We start from the raw sequence: 19703 nt of genomic DNA on the forward strand, positions 1-19703 counted from the left end.
CTCACATTTTAATATGATTTTTAAAATATTGCCAAAACAAACTAGGTACCGAAATTATGTGTTGATTTAATGAAATTAGGGAGTTGTATGACTTGTATCTTCGTTTTGTTGGGTGTCACGTGATTTAATGATCATCCATGGGCGCATGGCTCACCATGAGATGGCATTGGTGTAAACAATGTATGCAAAAGTAAATGAGCTAACTATAAATTTTGATTTACTTCTATTTGATGTTTGATGGTGTTTTTCATTTTCGCTTTGTAAAACAAGAAATAAGATATTTAATGGGCTATTCATTGATGTACTTTTTTTTTCTTTTTTACTTTTTTTGTGGTGTTTGGAACCATTCTGTTTTGTCAAAAAAAAATGCCAATGTACTGCTGTGACTTAATTTTTTTCAGAAAACATCAAAATCGGTGTTTAGAACCATTGTGTTTTCTTTATTGCATTTTGCCAAAAAATGCCAATGTATTGTTGTGGCTTTATTTTTTTAAGGAAATGTCAAAATGGGTGTTTGGAACCATCGCCACCACCTAAAATGTCTTCTCAAAAAACATTAATGATACTAGTAGGAACTAGTGCGATGCACAGGCTTTGTTGGAGCTAGGGGTGCAAGTTGGGTGTACCCAACTCAAGCCCGACCCAATTTAATGAAAGCTTTTACACAAGTTAGGCTTGAGTTTTTTAACTTTAAGATGGGCTTGAGCCAAAAAAAAAAACAGTTCTAAACTAAACTTAGATTGGGCTTAGGTTAAGGCTTTGGGTATTGATCCGACGCAATTTAAGTTTGCCCAACATTTTATGATATATATATATATATACCTATTCTATCTGGAAATTGAGCTACAAAGCTCAATATGCCCAAGTCTAACCCGAGCAGGTATAGCAACAGAGTAGGTTCAGGGAGGGTTTTATAAATTCTAAACTCTATCCACCTAGTAGATTGAATTTTGAGAATCCAAAGCCTCTCCGTATTCTATGGTAGGGGAGGTTGGGTTTAAAACCCGCATCTAATTTCCTATTATTTTTTGTTATGCAAAAGCAATAAATAAGTAAAATAACATAAATAAGCAACAAAGTTTCCAATTATTTGATTAAGATGTAAAAGAGCACAAAAACTATCAATTATTCTTTGCATCTAATTCAAAATATTATTAAATTCAGCCCCTACTACATAAAGTTGATATGCTTTCTAACAATATGCAAGTTGAGGGGGTCGGGTTTAGCCTAATACTGTACCCTACTTGTACGGGTTGTAGAATTCCAAAACCCGACTTGCCCCAAAGTTCAAAAAGAAAATTGCCCCATCGAGGTGGATAGGGGTGGATACCCACTGGGTAGGGTATAAATTGTCATTCCTAAGCATGAGATGCTTAGTTAAGGTTGAGTTAGGCCTAGGTTCGTAAACTCAGACTTAACCTTGAATTGGATCAAGCTTGAGCTTAAGTATTGAGATTTATGATTGGATTGACCCTTAACCCGACCCAACCCACTCAAGTTGCACCTACCAATGACTCATGTGATGCACAAGCTTTGTTAAGTGAAAGCTAAACAATTAAAGCACATAAGATTAGATAATTGTTTTATATTTTAACATTTTAAATTATTAAAAATTAGTTATATTTTATATACTATTTTTAATCATTTTTTACAATACAAAAATTACAATAATTGATCTTTGCTAGGTTGTTCATGAAATTGGTGAAACTGACCAACACGACCTGACTCGACTCGAGTTGGTTAGTTTTCTAGTATTTCTGGTGGGTTTTGGTTCAGAAATCTACCAACCTAATCAGGTTGGGCCAAAGCCCCCTCCAGTCAAACACGTGGCAACCTCAATTATCTCGAAAAAGCATATGAGAAGTGGGTTGTTCAAATTTTCAAAGAGAAAACCAACCCCTTCGACATGTGTCATTGTATAAAAGGTGTCCTACATTCATTATCAATTCTTTATAAATATGTGAGAAATGGAAAGTTTTCATTCTCAATCCATTCCTATAAAATGCAGAAAATGTAAAAGTGGTTATCCACACCCACTTCTGTCTGCATTCTTCATCTAACCAAACTATCATTTTCCCTCTCAAGTGCATGCAGAAAATGTAAAAGTGGTTATCCACACCCACTTGTGTCTGCATTCTTCATCTAACCAAACTATCATTTTCCCTCTCAAGTGCATCAAAGCAATTTTTCTCTCAATCTTCATCATCTACAGTGTTTCAACATTTCTCAATCAGGTTAGTTGAATTCGTAATACATGCTCTATTTTTTACAGTTAACTATTTTTTTTTCAATTTTCAATTTCATTCCTTGTTCAATCCGGTTAAGCATGCTATGTTTGCAAATTCACAGTAGAGAGAACCCACTAAGGTATACCAGAATGGTAGTATGTTAACAAGCTTTGTAGTACATGTAGACATTGAAGGCCAAAGTTATCTGCAATTTCTTCCCAAGATCTCCTCACGGCTATACTCCGTGAGTCCAAGAAGCTGTAAGAATAGAAGAAGAAATTTGGAGGACTCCTGAAGTGAGTACAAAGAAAAAAAAAATTAGAACTACACCATTAGTTTGTCCATTGACAAGAAGACCAATGCATCCAAAACTGACAATATGTAAATTCCTATACCCCATGAAATAACGTCACAGGTCAGTTATTGTCGGTTTCTTTTCAAGTAACTCGCTAATTCGCTCCATCGACCTTCTCAATTTGCTATTGGAATTTCGTCTAAGAGGAGTCATATTCTCAGAGTATCTCCTTGGTGGCCCTGCTATCTTTAGCCATTCTACTTAGGCGGGTAGTTGGATTCTGGGAAAACTCATTTACCTTCGAGTAGAGAGAGAGAGAGAGAAACGAAAGTAGAGAGAACCCACTAAGGTATATCAGAATGGCAACGAAACTAGAGATAGAGACAGACACACTCACAGTTAATACCCGATCGGAATACATAGGAATTACAGTGAGAGAGAGAAAGAGCAATTGCCCGATATGAATTAAAGAAGTTCCCGACAAGGGAGAAATGGAAGTCTTCGCTTTCTTTTGCAGGAGATCTGGCGCCGAATGAAACACATAATAGCTTCCTGGTGACCTTGAAGCTTCAGCTGCTTCAACCTATGAGTTGCAGACTCTCTCGAGCGAAGTAGATGCCCCTATTCAGGACTCTTCTTCTTCTTCAATACGGCGAAGAGTCGACGAATAGAATGGTCGAAGCTGCTGCTCGCAAAGGCCTATTTCCGTTAAAATGAAAACAAACATGGGAGAGAATTTTATCTCATAAGTGTGACCCTATTAAAAATTAATCAAAATTGATACCTCCACCCATCTCTTGTTTTTTCATTTCATGCCGATGTCGATGACCAGAGATTCGATCCCATTTCAAGTTTATGTATTTATATTTTTCGCTTCATTTTCTCTTTTTATGCTTTTTAAATAATAAGCTAATAATTGATTTTGCACTAAAATTATGTAAGTTATCAGAATTCAGTGTAATTAATTTAGCTCCAAAAAATTACTGAGATGTTTCAATAATATTGTAAGTTCTATAGAATTAATTATTGTTAGTTTTTTAAAATAACTGATAATTCCCTAAAATTTGTAATTAATTACGATAATTAATAATTACTAGCTACTTAAAAACCCTTTCCTATTTGCAGTTCAATTTCTTAATTACCCTTAATAAGTTGTTATCATTATTTCTTGAAAAACTCAGTATTTGATTTCAGTTAAAAATACTGAATTTTATGTACTATCCGAAAAAAAAATGAAAATTATCAGAAATTTGTAACTAACTGATAATTACAATAATTAATAATTATTAGCTCTATACAAAACATTTTAGCTGTAATTAATTTCAGTTAACCATATTGAAAATCATTTCAATAATTGTTTTTTAAAAATTAAACTATTGTTTTTTAGATAATTAAGTTTCCAGATTATTCGATAACTACTGTTAGTTAAATTATTAATAAATTGTTGTAATAATTATTAATAAGTTGTTATCATTAATTCCTAATATTGAAAATATTTTACTAATTTATTATTATAAATTATATTATTGTTTTGTACACATGTAATTCTATAGATTATTTGAAACTACTGTTAATTAATTTAATTTTCTAGGTTATTCAATAGCAATTGTTAATTAAATTATTAATAAATTGTTGTAATAATTATTAATACATTGTTTTATATATATATATATATATATATACAAAAAAGCTAACATCCCCGTAATAAATAGGGGGTCATTCACTAGTATTTTTATGAAGGGAATGAGAAGGAAAATATTTATATGAAGTTTCCTATACATATACATTGCTACTTTCGTTTCCATGTATTATAACACGATTCTTGACTTTGAGAGAGAACTTACTTTGCCACGTGGTCTATTGGGAGGCTAGGTAGGGGAAGGGGAGGAGAGAGAGAGAGAGTCAGAAAGAGTAAGGAAGAAAAGAGAAAAGAGAAGAGAAGAGGGCTGCTGATGTGGGATCTAATCGCTTTATAATATATTATAGAATTATAAATAGATTTATTTGGTAGTATTTTTTAACATTGATTTTTATAATTGATTAATATTTTTCATTGCTCCACATTTAATGCCATGTCATCCAAAAAAGAAAGAAAAACAAATCAGTTAGCAAAAAGGGAAAATGGTGAATTTGAGGATTCCTCATATAGGCCCAATCTGCGTAATTGTTGCATCAACATTTTTTTTCCCATTTCAGGAGAAAACAATCAACCAAATAACATATTCAACTGTTTTTTATGAACCACTAATGTGGCCCCAACGTGACACCATTGTCTCGTCCAAATACCTCCAAAAATAAAATTTTAAAATTCATAAATTAAGATGTTTTTGTTATATGATTGGTAAGTCAAATTAATAATTTTAAGGGATATTATTTGAAGCTCACCATGACTTTTTGTATTAAGTATTTTACATGACCAAATTACTCGTAAATGACCAGTTAACCTTATTAAATATTTATATAATAAATTTATCCCTAATTATTTATATTTTTATAATATATATTTTAAATATATGTGAGTTGGGTCAGGCCTAGGCCCAATTCTAAAATTTACAACCTTGATGTGAGACTTGGCCAAGGTCAGGGGTAATTTTGTTATAAAAAACATCAAACAAACTTGATTGGGCATTCAAGGGTAATTTGGTCATGTTAAACACTTAAGTGCTTACATACACAATTTCTATTAATGGTCACAAATGACGAACTAACAGAAATTTCAATGGAAGGTGAATTTTAGATAATAAAACTTATTGATAGGGGTTATCTACAGGTTTTTAAAAACCATGATGAATATAAGAGGCTGTTTGGCATTGTTGCCATTTCTTGGAGTGACGGAACCACATCAGTGCCACATCGGAAAAAACGGTGCTCTAAGAAACAGGCATTTGTTTGGAACCATTTTTTCATAAAAAACGGTACTCCAAGCCATGCCTCGGAAATCAGGAAGTCATGGCTTGGAGCAATGCCAAATTTGGCATTTCTTAGAGCTGCAGCTCGTTGCTATCAACAGGGCAATGATGCGGCATTGGATAATGGATACCAATGCTGAAAACATTTCCTGGAACAATGGTACCAAACAGAAAAAGTTATTGTTTCTCCAAAAAGCGTCCTACCTTACAATAATGATTCCAAACAAAATAAAAAAAGGCACCATTTTTCTGAGAAAATGATACTCCAAACCATACATCAGAAAACAGTGCTGCAACTGCAGCTTCTATGCCAAACACATACTAAGAGAATTGCAAAAAAGTCATACTAAATTTTAAATAATATCCCTAATTTTAATATTAAATGTACTTTAATAAATTATATATTTCAATTATTTCTAACAATAAATGGCTTTTAGTTTCGTGGTCAAAGAGAGTGGAGGTCAATTTGTTCTGTGGAAGTTTCCGACCGGGGAGACGGAGACATGACAGGAATGTTATTGGGGGTGGAAACGTGGAAGCAATTTGAATACGTGTCCGGTGTCCCCTCTTTCATAAAGGAGCCAATTAGCCAAATTGAAGTCAAGGCGTAAAAAACCTTTTAAGTGGATTTGAGAGGTGATCCAAAAAGTTGACCGAAACCTTGAAAAAAAATCAAGTCTACTAGAGAGTAGAGAATTTGCCTTAAAATCACGTGGAATAGGCAAGCCACAAGCGCATGATTATCATCACGGCATCACCGACACCATAATCCAAATCAACCCTTTACCATCTTCTTTAATTTGCCTTGGTCGTCTTCTCGTTATGGTGGTAGAGATTTTATGCTTATATATATTTTTCTTTATTTCCGCTGATCCGTAAAAAGTAAAAACCATGTCTACGGACTATGGCCCTTAATGGGCTCTCAACCTTTGAGCCCATTCTCCTTTTGTCTGTCTATCCGTTACTCGTTACATGTTACCCGTTAGTTTATCCTGGTTCGTTCAACAAACAGTCCGACTTTATTGCATACATGGACCATTAATGTTATTTCTCAGCAAACCACGTTCTGGGCTGAAACAACGAAATCAAAAGCCCCACGTTGAATTACATGAAATGACATCTTGGTGGTAGTGGGGCCACTGTTTAGTCCTTCGTTCAAGCAAAATTTAACTCATTTTTCAGTGGGTTCTATGCTTTTAAAACTGCCGTTGACCCGAGTTATTGCGCCATTTAACCTGAGAACCGGTCGTTATGTCCGGTTCCGTTTTTCACTTGGCTTGAATTAAAAAAAAAAAAAAAACTGTTGAATCATTCAACGAATCGTTGATTTTAATTTGATGGTCGAAACAGTAAACCTTTCGGTCAGAATAACGTTTTTTTAATATATTTTATTAGATACCTGGTCCATTTATAATGAATTTATATTGATTTGAGTTGGACTGAGCCAATATTTGATCTATTATAAGAATTTTGGTATCAATAAAACAGATAAATTAAAATAAATTTAAACAGATTGAACGATCCAAACATCAAATTAGACCGGTCTAAAATCAATCACAATAAACTGTGAGATTATGGGTCTGCATTGAATAGAAATTGCCAGACCTAAACCCAACCACCCAATTTGGTTCAGATTTATCCGGTCCACGACATGTTGCTGGTGGAGTAAAACATGGTACGCATCATTATCCACGACATGGTCATTGGGTCCAGTACAGCCCCTAGATCCGTACCACGTGTACACATCATCCATCTGAAACCGAAAATAAGCTTCCTCAGGATAAATCCGTGCCCACATCGTTCCAATAGTCTTTTTTATTAGAAATATCTCTTCATGAAATAATAAATAAAAGTAAGAGATATTTATAGGCTTTGCCCGGACCCACCCAATAATCAAATGTTTCTGGTGCATGCGTCGTCTCGTCTCACCGTCTCACCGTCTCGTCTCACAACTCACAGGCAAAGCATGTGTAGGTCCCACGCGCATTAACAGCAAAGTTTCTCTTAATGAATTTAGCAGAAACCAGAGAAATTGTATTCTCTTTCTCTGTCTGACCTCCTCGCACGCGGATTCCATTACCATGTCAATCAACCCTATTACAACTGGCCGGAATCTTCCGCAACTACTCATTCCTTGCACACTACTGTCTTCAAAACACTCATCGTTTCCTTTAAAAATCACATTCGATCACCACCTCTACCTTCAACTCTTCTTCGACACTAATCTCGTCTTCTTCCATTTCAGTCGGACAATCATATCCCATTCACTACCTCTTTTTTTTTTTTCTATTTGTATTTCTGTGTCTCTGTGTCTGTGTCTCTGTGTGTCATGGGGAACTACATCTCCTGCACGCTTGCCAACCCAGCAGGAAGACAGTCAAGAGGTGCAAAGGTGATCCTACCAAGTGGCGAAATCCGGCAACTTGACGATCATGTCAAGGCAGCGGAACTTATGTTCGAGATACCCAATTACTTCTTGGTGAATTCCCGATCACTGCAAATAGGACGGAGGTTCTCTGCACTTAGCGCCGATGAAGATTTAGAAATGGGTAACGTCTATATCATGTTTCCAATGAAGAGAGTCAACTCCGTTATCAAAGCAGCCGACATGGGAGCCTTGTTTATGAGTGCGAACAGGGCTGCCAATCGGGCTTCGAGTGTTGGGGCAGTGTGCATCGTGTCTGAGGCCGGCAACGGAAATGCGCAAGTCACGCCGGTGCCGGCCGTTGACGGTTTGAGGGAAGGCGAAACACCATTGCCGAGACTGAAATTAGATGACGACGAAGAATTTTCGACCCCCGAGTTTAAGCATAGGCGGTCGATGTGTAGGTCGAGGAAACCATTGTTAGAGACCATAATGGAGGAGCCAATTTCTTCAAGATGAAATATCCACCTCTAGCTTCTTCTTTAATCGGTTTCTCTATTTGCTGCTCTCCTAATTTTAACAGAAAGAGAGAGAGAGAGAGAAATTAATAATTTTCAAGAATCATTTTCTTTTTATATGATTGTGAGTAATCACTACATATTATATGTACGAGTTTAGAAATTAGAATTCATAGTTTTATGAAATTCAAAGCTAGATCGGTAGATGATTTTTTTTTATTATAATTGTAAGGTGAAAATTGTGCATTTTTGAAATAAATAGTTGCCCTTTATTTGGTAATTAAGTAGAAGCTGTTCTTCAAATGTTAGAGCTGGTTTGAGGCTAACAAATTTCTTTCCTTGTTTGTAAGTCTAGCCTTATTCTTAGCTTTGAGATTTTTCGATTACTTGTGGGAGGGTTAGATCGTTGTATGTGCAAGATTTACATACAAGAGGAAGAGAGAGAAGAAGAAGAAATTAGAAAGAAATGATTGATGAATATCGTGCTGAGAGAGAGGAAAACAGAGTTCAATGTGCTCTTAGTCATATAAATGGATAGGGAGGATGGAGAGAGAGAGAAATTAATAAATGGATTAGAATTTTGGCACGATTATGTGCGGCCAAAAAGCAAGACTAAAAAAAGAAGCTAGGCAAGTATCGGCACTGTAGAGTGGGAATGATCATGGGCCGGTTTTTTGTAGAGTTTTAAAAACTGATCCGGAGGTTGAACCGTTTTTGCCTCTGGTTAGTGGGTCACCGGTTCAATCGTCCAAGTTGAATGGGTCAAATCATGCATTCACATTAGTATCTATAAATTTTAAGTATATAAATATATAGGTATAAATATATATTTTATCAATAAATAATGTATAATTATATTCAAGACATGATACAAGTATTATTTAATATTTAATTTATGTATTTTTAATTCAGTTTTTAATTTTTTATGTATAAAATTATTAAAATTTGTGATTTGAGGCCAAAAAGGATTTTTTTCACGAAAATAGCAGGGCAAGGCACCTTTGGCACCTTCGGATGCATAGATCTTGAAAAGTTACCCAAAATCAAAAGCAAATCACCTCAATCGGACGTTGCTAGGGATGTTAACATGTCGAGTTTGGCACGGTTTTGCCTCAACCCTAACCCGACCCTATAATGCTTCAACCTGAACCCCACCCAACCTGTCTTAAAATACATAATTTCCAAATCCGATCCAACCCTATAGGATCTAACCTAATACCGACCCAACTTGATCTGTAGCATTTCAATTGTATTTTTTTAACACATTTTGAAGTCCTAAAATCCACTAATTTAAGTTAGAAAATTGTTTTATAGAATCTAAGATGTCACTTTTCCCATTTAAAAAAAGAAAAAAAAATCAAAATCAAAACTTAAATAAACTTTAAACTTTAAAGCTATACAGTTAGAAGTCAAAAAGTCACAAGAATACTTTGTATATATGCAAGGGTATCATGACCCAGTGGGGCGGGTCAACCAAAACCATAACTTGACTCGGGTTGAATAATCAAAACTCTAATCCAACTCTAAAGCCAAATATATTGGCCCTAACTCGACCCTATAGAGTCGTGTTAATTCGGGTTTACCATTTAATCTGGCCCATTAATATCCCTAGACATTGGAGTGCAAAGTTATGGCCTCCCAAATTTTGCATACACAGTTAGTATGCAACCCGCAACCCGATGATAGGGTCACCAATTCGACGGTTCAACCGCTCAATCGACAATTTTGTGGACTTTTCAATGGTTTTTGGGGCAACGCCAGGTTTTATAAGAACCGGACCTGTAATGTCAATCAGGTGACGATTCGAACAGTTCAATTGTCCGAGTTAATGGAAGGTTAAAAACATTGGTATTAAGGCCTTCCTAGGCCCAACTTGGTCTGCACCTTGGCTCTAATATTATATGCCTAGGACTGGTTGCAAGTAGGTCGAACATCCATGCTGGCCCATATAAATTAAAATTAAAATGTATTTTTTTTTATAGTTACAAAAAAAAATAGGGTGCTCACAGTTTGATTTTTTGTAATCGAACCGGTACTACCAATTTTTGGAAAATCGGTAACCAAAACCAAACCGAAACCAATCGATTAACCGGTTGACCGGTTCGGTTAACCATTGGTTCGATTCGTCAATTTTTCAGTTTTTTATTTTTACAATATATATTATAAATATATAATATTATATTTTAAACAATAAATAATATATTATATATTATAACTATATATAATGCATATTTATTAATTTATAATATATAAAATATAAATATATATATATATATATAATATACATAAATATATCAAATATATAGAAATATATGTATACCGGTTAGTTCGGTTAATTGCCGATTTTCTATATTGGTTAATCAAAACCGGACCTGTACCTTCAGTTTTTTAAAAACACTAAATCGACCGATTTGATTAACCAATTTTTTTATTCAGTTTTTGTCAGTTTTTTTGGTCGATTCGGTTTCAGTTTTTTTGCTCAAGCCTAGAAAAACATATTTAAAAAGTTATTGTATATATAATAATATATAACATCGTATATACATGTCATATATACTACATTTATACAGATATAATTTATAAATATTATACCATGTATGTTAAGATACTGCAAATATATATATATATATATATATAATTTCTGAACCAGGTCGGGTCAGACAGATTTAAGGTTTGCTTGGCCCAAGCCCAAACCACATCTTGTACGGATTTGATGCGGGTCTGAGCCAGGCTGAGATTGGTAGAAATGTGGCTGCCCAGGCCTGGGAATTTGCGGGCCAGGCGCTGGATCGTAATTCATAAATGATCATCCCTATTGTAAAGATATAGGTTCGTGGGGCTGCTATTAGCTTGTATTTGGTTAGAAAGGAAAGGTAGGGAATGCTATATAAACCTTCTATACCTTTTCTTTCAAACCAAACATAGCCTTAATTTAATTTCATAATATTTTGTCATTATTAATCTCATATCCCACTAATGTTTAAAAAATTGAACAGGGTGTTAAAAAATTAGACGGTGTGGTGGATTTGGTGTTTCAAATAGACCAACTAAGAGTGGATTCAAGCCAAATATTTGGCTATTCAAGATTGGCTCAGCAAAAGATACATATGTTTAAATCTGGCTCAACTCAAAAGCTTGTATGCTTGAGCTTGGCTTGGCTCAAGCAAGACAATGAGCTATATAAAAATAAATAAAATTAATTATATATTAAAAATGATATATATATATATATATAATAAAAGCTCGATAAGCTCGTGGGCCTCATGAGTCAAGTTTCATTTGGTTCAAGCTCAATTCAATTAGCAAATAAATGTAGATATTGGGATTTTCATAAGCCAATATTGAATAGTCTATGAAAAACTCAGTTCCTATCCACCCCCAATAACGATAGATGAGATCTATAAGCAAAATCTCTTCAAATATGAGCATCTAACATCACATTGAGAACATCCTCCTGTAAATTTAATATACATGTTATGAGATATTGCTGATGTGTAGTTGGATAAGTTTTTGTTTCAAATAGATTTGGGCTCCAATAAACTTTGTATTTCATTTTGTCTTGGGTTCTTAGCGAGGGAGCCCCATGCTTCACTAGAGTAAGGGAATGTAGGTATAGCCAACAGCATTAATCCCTCAAAAGCATAGAATGGTTGGTAACTTGGTATACATGGTAAAGAGCAACTGACCCAATGTATATTTTCTAACATTAAATTAGCTTAGTAAAATGGTCAAAACTATCAAATCTAAGCCTAATTAAATTTAAATCAAATCATATCCATCCTGCAAGGTGTCAACTAGTTGATTGGTAAGGTCTCTTGTTGGCTATAGTGGAGACTTGGAGTCGAATCCTGCCTGCACATGGGTTGGAACAGGGATTGGATTGGATTTAAATATTAAATATCATTATTAAGTTAAACTAATATCAAATGGCAACCGGTACTCAAACTTCTACCAAACCTTCATGGAGTTAATTTACTAATAATACATGCACATTAGAATGATCTGTGTAGATAAATATAAATTTAAATGATTAAATATTTTTAATACATATAAGTTCATATCGGATTGGACTGTGATAGAACACTATTGATCCAATTATATATAATTGAACATTATTTGGATCACCTAGACGATATAATTGAACATAATTTGTATCTCCTAGATGGATGAAGACTTGAACTGAAATTCAGACAAACAAATACCATTTGCAACCCCAACAAAACCAAGTTCAATTGCCTGAGTAAACAACGATTTGATAAACATTGGTTATAAATCACCATAAACTTGTTCATGTCTTTTAAAATGATGAGCAGCAATGTTCTCAAGAACCAAACAAGCATTTAACATAAAGCTTATTAATGAACAAATAAATTAAGTCCATTCCCACTCTTCCTACATTATACAACCAGGTCCAATGGATATGTAAAAATAACACACTGATCCAAGGGGCATGTACCCAATGTCTTATTTCCATAACTGTAACCATCAAAATTTAGTTTGACTTGATTAAGAGGTCAAGGATGCCAAATTCTGGGATCAATTTTCTAATTCCATAGATTTATTCAAGGGAATGAGAAAGGTAAATAGCATCTCTATTTATCTTCTTACTTGGAAAATTACAAAAAAGATCTTAGCTGCATATTGCACCATTGCTGGTTAAGCACGATGGCTTCTTTCCTGTAGATCTATTGCTCATTGCAAGAACAAATCCAAATGATGTCCGTTATATAAGCTTTTTCTTCCATCTCTATTACACCAAGTACCCTAAGAAAACCGAAGAATATCTCTACTTCTGTAAGTCGTATCATGTTTTTTCTCCTCTACCAAAAACTACAAATCTTGATAGTGAAACAAATCTGAAGATTAAAAAGGCACTTAAAAGTACTTGTGATGACTTGACTCCTAGTAGGGCCTCTAAATTTAAGGATTTAACCTTTTCCAGGTATGCACCAATTGATTTTAAGTTCCTTTTAATTAAAGATGCAAGGCTTGTGTTCTTTAGATTGGATTTTAGTGTGTGGGGAGAAATTGGTAATTCTAGAGACTTCTCAGCTAGTGAATTTTTATTCAAGACAATCATAAAAAGATATCTTGAATGAGAAGGGAGTCCACTAAAAAAATCAATTGCAATTCAAAATAATAGTCATATTCAATAAAGGAAAAGTTGTCAAAGAAGCAAGCAAGTCTTGAAGTGCCCAAATAAACTTCATATCTATTTTTTTTTTTGAAGCATTTTGTTTAATAGAAATTGGTTCCTCAATCCAACATAGAATAGACTTTCTTCTTAGTTTTCAACAGAAATTGCTTCAGTTATTTCATCCATTATCAAACCACCTCTAAACTGGTTTGAAGCATACTTGACTCTAGAAAGCGATCTCTTTAACCAACTTAATTATGTTGCCACACCTTTTAACTATTAATGCATGTAGAACAAAAACATAGCACTACTTGTTGTCCAATAGGTGTCCATAAATTAACCATTTCATAATAAATATTGACAAGTGGTGCTAAGCCAATCATCAAAATGTTCATTTTGTTCGGTTTCTAGCATCTAAACCATCCAAAGCACACCATGGGATCCCAACACCAACAACACAAAGTCCTAAAACATGTTTAGAACCAAATATTTGAAAACTACAAGAGAAATAAACTACGGATTGAGATTATGAAAACACACCTTCGGTCAAAGAGGATTTTTTGAGCTCATATAATTCAAAGTTGATAGCGAGCACCTATAAAATTGGCCATAAGAAACATCATCATAAATGTGAAAGATAATGACCTACAAAATAAATAGCAAAAGTTAAATAAAACTCACATGTAGATAAAATTTTGGGGTAAAAAGAGAAAAAATATTATTTATCAATTCAATTAATTACTAGTTGACAACAAACAGACTATTTAAGCACAAACTAATTAATTCTTTTCATTAATTTTACTTTCCTTTTTGTAAACCTGTTATGGATTGATCACATAGTGGCATGGAATGTATAGAACTCTACTGTATATGGACACTTTGCCTTTTGAATACAATATGTATAGCTTCACCTTCACACACACATAGGAACTAAAATGGATGAATTAAATGACTTATTGATTTGTATGGATAAAATTACCAAATAATAAAAAACTGAGGGTATAGGAATTAGTAACCAATGCCACCTCATCTTTCACCCATGAAGGAGTTTACAACCTCCTCAACTTATTCACTAAAAACAGATTATTAATTCAACTACTTTAGCTATAATCAAGCAACCCCTTATACATAATGCAAGTATTCTAAATGAAGTCCTATTAAATTAGATATCAAGGCAAAAAGGCAAAAAAGATAAATGGGTTCAAACCTAACTCCACCAAAAGCTATTTTATGTCAAGAATGCATCTAGAACACCAAATGTGATCTCCAACTTCATTGGCAATGCTAGGACCCATCTATATGTCCATGGGTATAACAACTTGTATAAGTAATTAATGAGCACGTGCATGCATTATTATTCCATTATTGGTTTCTTATTTCATCTTCAAAATATAAGAAAAACATAACTTTTGTGGGGCCAATCAAATTATACAAATTGGTAGAAACTAAAAAGATTCTTCTAAAGGAATTATGCAATTTAAGTGACCTAACATATTTGCAATGAACCAACAACCATAAAATCAACTAAATTAAATCAAAGAAATAAAGACTAGTTAAATCATTTTAACTATAATGGAAAACAAATTAAATAAATGCTTACTGATTTATTCGATCCTATAAATAAGCAAGAAAGAAATAACCATTAAAGGAAATGTCCACATTAATGGAAAAATTGAAAAAAATATTAAAATACAATCCAAAGAATCTTTCTAACCTTTCAACCTGAAAGCAATATAAGAGAAATGATAAAATCATGTAATCAATTAAAAAAATGATAGAATATAAATTTGAATGCTGAAATACCAATTCATACCATTTTTCACAAAACAAGATATTATAGTCTCATAAAATCCACAAACTCAAATAATATAAACTTCAAGTAAGCAATTCAAAGAGTTGAAGTCAAAATTGTCCTAAAATCAACATACTCAAATAGATAATATTAATTTTAAGTGCAATAACCAATTTAAACAATAATCATTTAGGTTCATCCATTGTTTCACAAAATAGAAGACTACAACCCCCTAAAATTTACAAAGTCAAATAAAATAAATTTCAAAGTAAACCTTAGTAGTAAAATGATAGATTATATCTATGAAAAATATATCTCAACATCCTACTGTTTTAGTAACTTTCTCTATAATATTACTATTCCTTTAACCCACTTACAGTTGTTATCATACTTGAAGATAAGTTTTAGGGAAAATTCCCGATAAATACCCTATACTTTAGGCCTAGTACCAATCTAGTATCCGAACTTTAAAACATGACAACCTAGTACCCAAACTTTCAATTTGGGGCAATCCAATACTTGGCGTTAACTCACCATCAATCAGGGCCATCACGTGAGATCAGGTGCGGTTTAAATAATTTCATAATGCCAAAACTAACCTTTATGATAATTTTCAGACCATTTTACCCTTTCCTTTCTTTTCACCATATTTCCCTTTCTCTTCAATCTGGGTTTTCTCTTCAATCTGGGTTGAAGGAACGAGAAAGGAGAGGAGACTGAATTACCGTTCTTTCAAACTAGGTGAGGTGACAAGCTTCAATCAACTCCAACCATTTATTGATGAAGATGGTGGTAAGCTTACCCCATTCTGTCCCTTTCTCTTCAAATTGGATTGAAGGAACGATAGAGGAGACTATTATTATTTGAGTATGCGTAGGTTGAAGGAACGATGAAGAAGATGGTAAGCTTAATCTTTACCCCTAACATCTGATCAGTTTCTGAAATTAGCTTCTGTAAATGGAGGAAAAAGAGATTCACTTAAAAACCAACAACTGGCGTCTTAATAGCTTCCAATTTCTATTTAAAATGCATTTGAGATTCCTTGCTATTAAGGTCTGGTAGCATCCAAGGCCAGTGCAAGATAAATTTGTTAGTTTTGTATCGTTCAAGCAAAAAGAAGCGCATTGACCATAAGACTCATCATAGCCACTCAGAATGCCATGCATCCTGCAACCGAGAGTCATTAATTTGTTCTTGGTATTAGAGACTTTGTACGCCTCTGGAAGCACAAGAGTTGAGCTATTCAACTACTCGAAGTTTTTCATTTTTCTATATGAACTAAAAATCTCCATTTCGGAAATAGTTGGGATCATTTCCTTTGCCAAACGGATAAGGGATGATGAGGTTCCCACACTTGTCCCGATAGTCATGCTTTGTCAAAGACAACATCGACATTGCCGCTGCTATTGCTGCCTTTGTCACCATGGCAGCCATAGTAGAAGGACATGAAGCAAAATGGGCCAAAACATGATCGAATGATAATTGGACTATGAGGGGGCAAGAGAAACAAAGCGATGGTACCTTAAATCATGTTAAATACTTAAAATACAGCTTAACTGTTCAAGTCACCGTGTAATGTCGGGTATGCTTGGTTGACTTTTCTTGAGTCATTACCTAATGCTAATGGCATTGGAATAAAAAATGCCAAAAAAATCAAAACCCTAAAAATTCTTGCATCAAAATCAACCAGAAATTGATGTAATATAATGATAGTAGAAAAGCATATAAAATGATAGAAAATAGCAAGAAAAAACATACCTTGGTTGTCTCCTTTGGTGCCAGCAACAAGAGGTCGTCTTCTCCAGCAATGGTTGAGTTAAAAACAAGGGGTACTAGAAGCAGATATGATTCGTTCCGATGATTTCTTTCAAAATATACGGAGAAGATCTTTATACGACAGTCTAGTGTGTGAACACTGTCTGGTGTGTGACTCGTCGATTTCAACTTTTTTGGTGTCGAAACCGCATGTGGGTAGTTATGTATTTTTTGCATTATGACTAACGGTGAATTAACGCCAGGTACTAGATTGTCACAATTGAAAGTTCAATTATTAGATTGTTGCATTTTAAAGTTCGGGTATTAGATTGTTAATAGGCTTAAAGTAAAAGGTACTTATTGTGAATTTTCCCCAAGTTTTATACCATCATCCTTTGAGTAATAACCACAATTGGCTTCATAGGTAAGTCACGTGTAACAATCACAATGGGCTACCCTCCATTGTGTAGCCCCATAGAGCAAAAATAAATCAATAAAACTCATCATTTGAATATTAGACATGTAAAACATGGGCCACATAGGATATTGAAATATGTTAAAAAACTTGTAAAGTTCTATTTTTATGATATTTAAGTGGATGGAAATTGCCAGGTGCCAATTAGTTAACAAAAGTAGATTATTCCAAAATTTGGATGATTGATATTTGGGGCTAGATCTTTGAAGTAAATAATTTCATTTTGCCACATTGTTGTCTTTTTGGATTTGTTGGACTATAAGTGATTAACCCATGAGAAATGCTCTCATTTTCCTTGGAATAATGAATTCATCATAGGGGATCCCTTTGATAAAAACTTGAATGGAAGGAGTTATCTCAATGCATCAAATGTGAAGAATAAATGATCATCCATGATTTAGCTACTTAGGGCTAAGGGAACCATAAGTTCATATAACTCTTAGATATCTTAAGATAATTTTGATAGTCAATGAAAAAATGTCTATGGAGCAATCAACCAAACACATGGAGACCCAATCTACACCACATCTAGATTTTTCAGTTAGTAAATTGAACAAACTCATTACTTAATATATAGAGTTTGTCCTCTAAAAAAAATGTTATCTGAACTAAAGGAAAATGTCTTGCATTCAAACTTGACTTGTTGAAGAAAAGAAAAACATGAATGACTTCATTGAAATTTGAACATGCATAACTATGTTTAATCCGATGGGTTCTACAACATCTTTTATTTTTAGAGAAAAATTATATTTAAAATTAAAAACACATTAAGTAGAAGTACTTTACTTGCTAGATTAATATTGTTGGAATGTAAGAACCATGTTAATGTTATCTTATTTGTCCTACCTAATCGGCAATTGTTCAATTATCCCTTTCGACAAAACCGATTTGATGAGAAAGAAATAAAACCGATTGACTTGGCATAATCAACCCTTTCATTATTCCCGCCAATATTTATAGTTCTGTTTTTTTCCTGGTATGGCCAGACCTACTTTTCACATGGCATTCCTCACACCAACCTCACATGTCAAAGCACATTCCACCGTGCATTAAGAACTCCCCAATCCCCATGAATTTCAACATACAAGTATGATAGATGTTCTCAATGTGCCGCTACAATGAGTTGTTACTTTCTTAAATGATCAACGCTATAATGGGAAACGAATCCAAATGCATCATCCAATTTAATCATCAGCTTTTGTTCAAATTCAATAAAAAATAGGGTATACCAAACTTGATCAGATTTGAATTCAATTTACATCCATATTATTATTGTGTTTAAAGTGGAAAAAATAAAAGAAAGTTTAAAAAATAATTATTTTTAATTTATACATGTATAATAAATGCATATAAATATAATAAATGAATGCATAATAATTGCATATAATGTGTGTATAATTTATACATATAAATATAAGAAATGAATGTATAATAATTGCATATAATGTGTGTATAATTTATACATATAAAAATAATAATTTATACATGTATAATAAATGCATATAAATATAAAAATATTAAATTTATCAATTAAAACTTTATATAATCTATACTACTACTAAAATTGTGAATGATAGTGTGGAGTTTTTATTTGACTAAAATACCCTAATTTTTATTTTAGTCCCTATATAATTTTAAGGATAGAAATGCAATTTGAACAACCACTTTTTTTCTCATTCAAATTCCTTTCATTAAGTTTTGTATTTAAGTCATTAATACACATTAACATTCTTTTAATCATTATCTTTACTAAAATACCATTATTTTTTAATTTGGTCTACTGCAAAATGTAATTTGAACTACTATATTTATCATCATTCAATTCTACTCATTAAGTCCTATATTTAGTGTATTGACTACCAATCTTTCGTTATTAATTAACCATATTAAAGAAAAATAAATGTGACAAAGAATAATTATTTTTATTGAAGAAAGAAACAAAATACAAATTTAAAACCAACAAAAAAATATAGTTGTTTTCCTATTTGGTGACGAGACAACAATAATTTAACCTTTTGGCTGTGTTTGGTTGCAATGCCAATAAATTTGCACTGATGCAAAACCATGGCAGCACAAATGATTTGAGTGTAAATTCTGATCTATTTTTTGTTTCAAATTTTAGCTTATTTTGTTGATTGTAGCATAAATGAAGTAAATTCAGATACGAAGTAGAATGTGCATTTTTTTCCATTTGCACTCTCATGCATTTGTATTATTGCAAATAAAATT

This window comes from Nelumbo lutea, chromosome 4 (assembly GCF_056320005.1).
Source record: "Nelumbo lutea isolate HS-2025 chromosome 4, American lotus-T2T, whole genome shotgun sequence".
Classification (NCBI taxonomy): Eukaryota; Viridiplantae; Streptophyta; class Magnoliopsida; order Proteales; family Nelumbonaceae; genus Nelumbo; species Nelumbo lutea.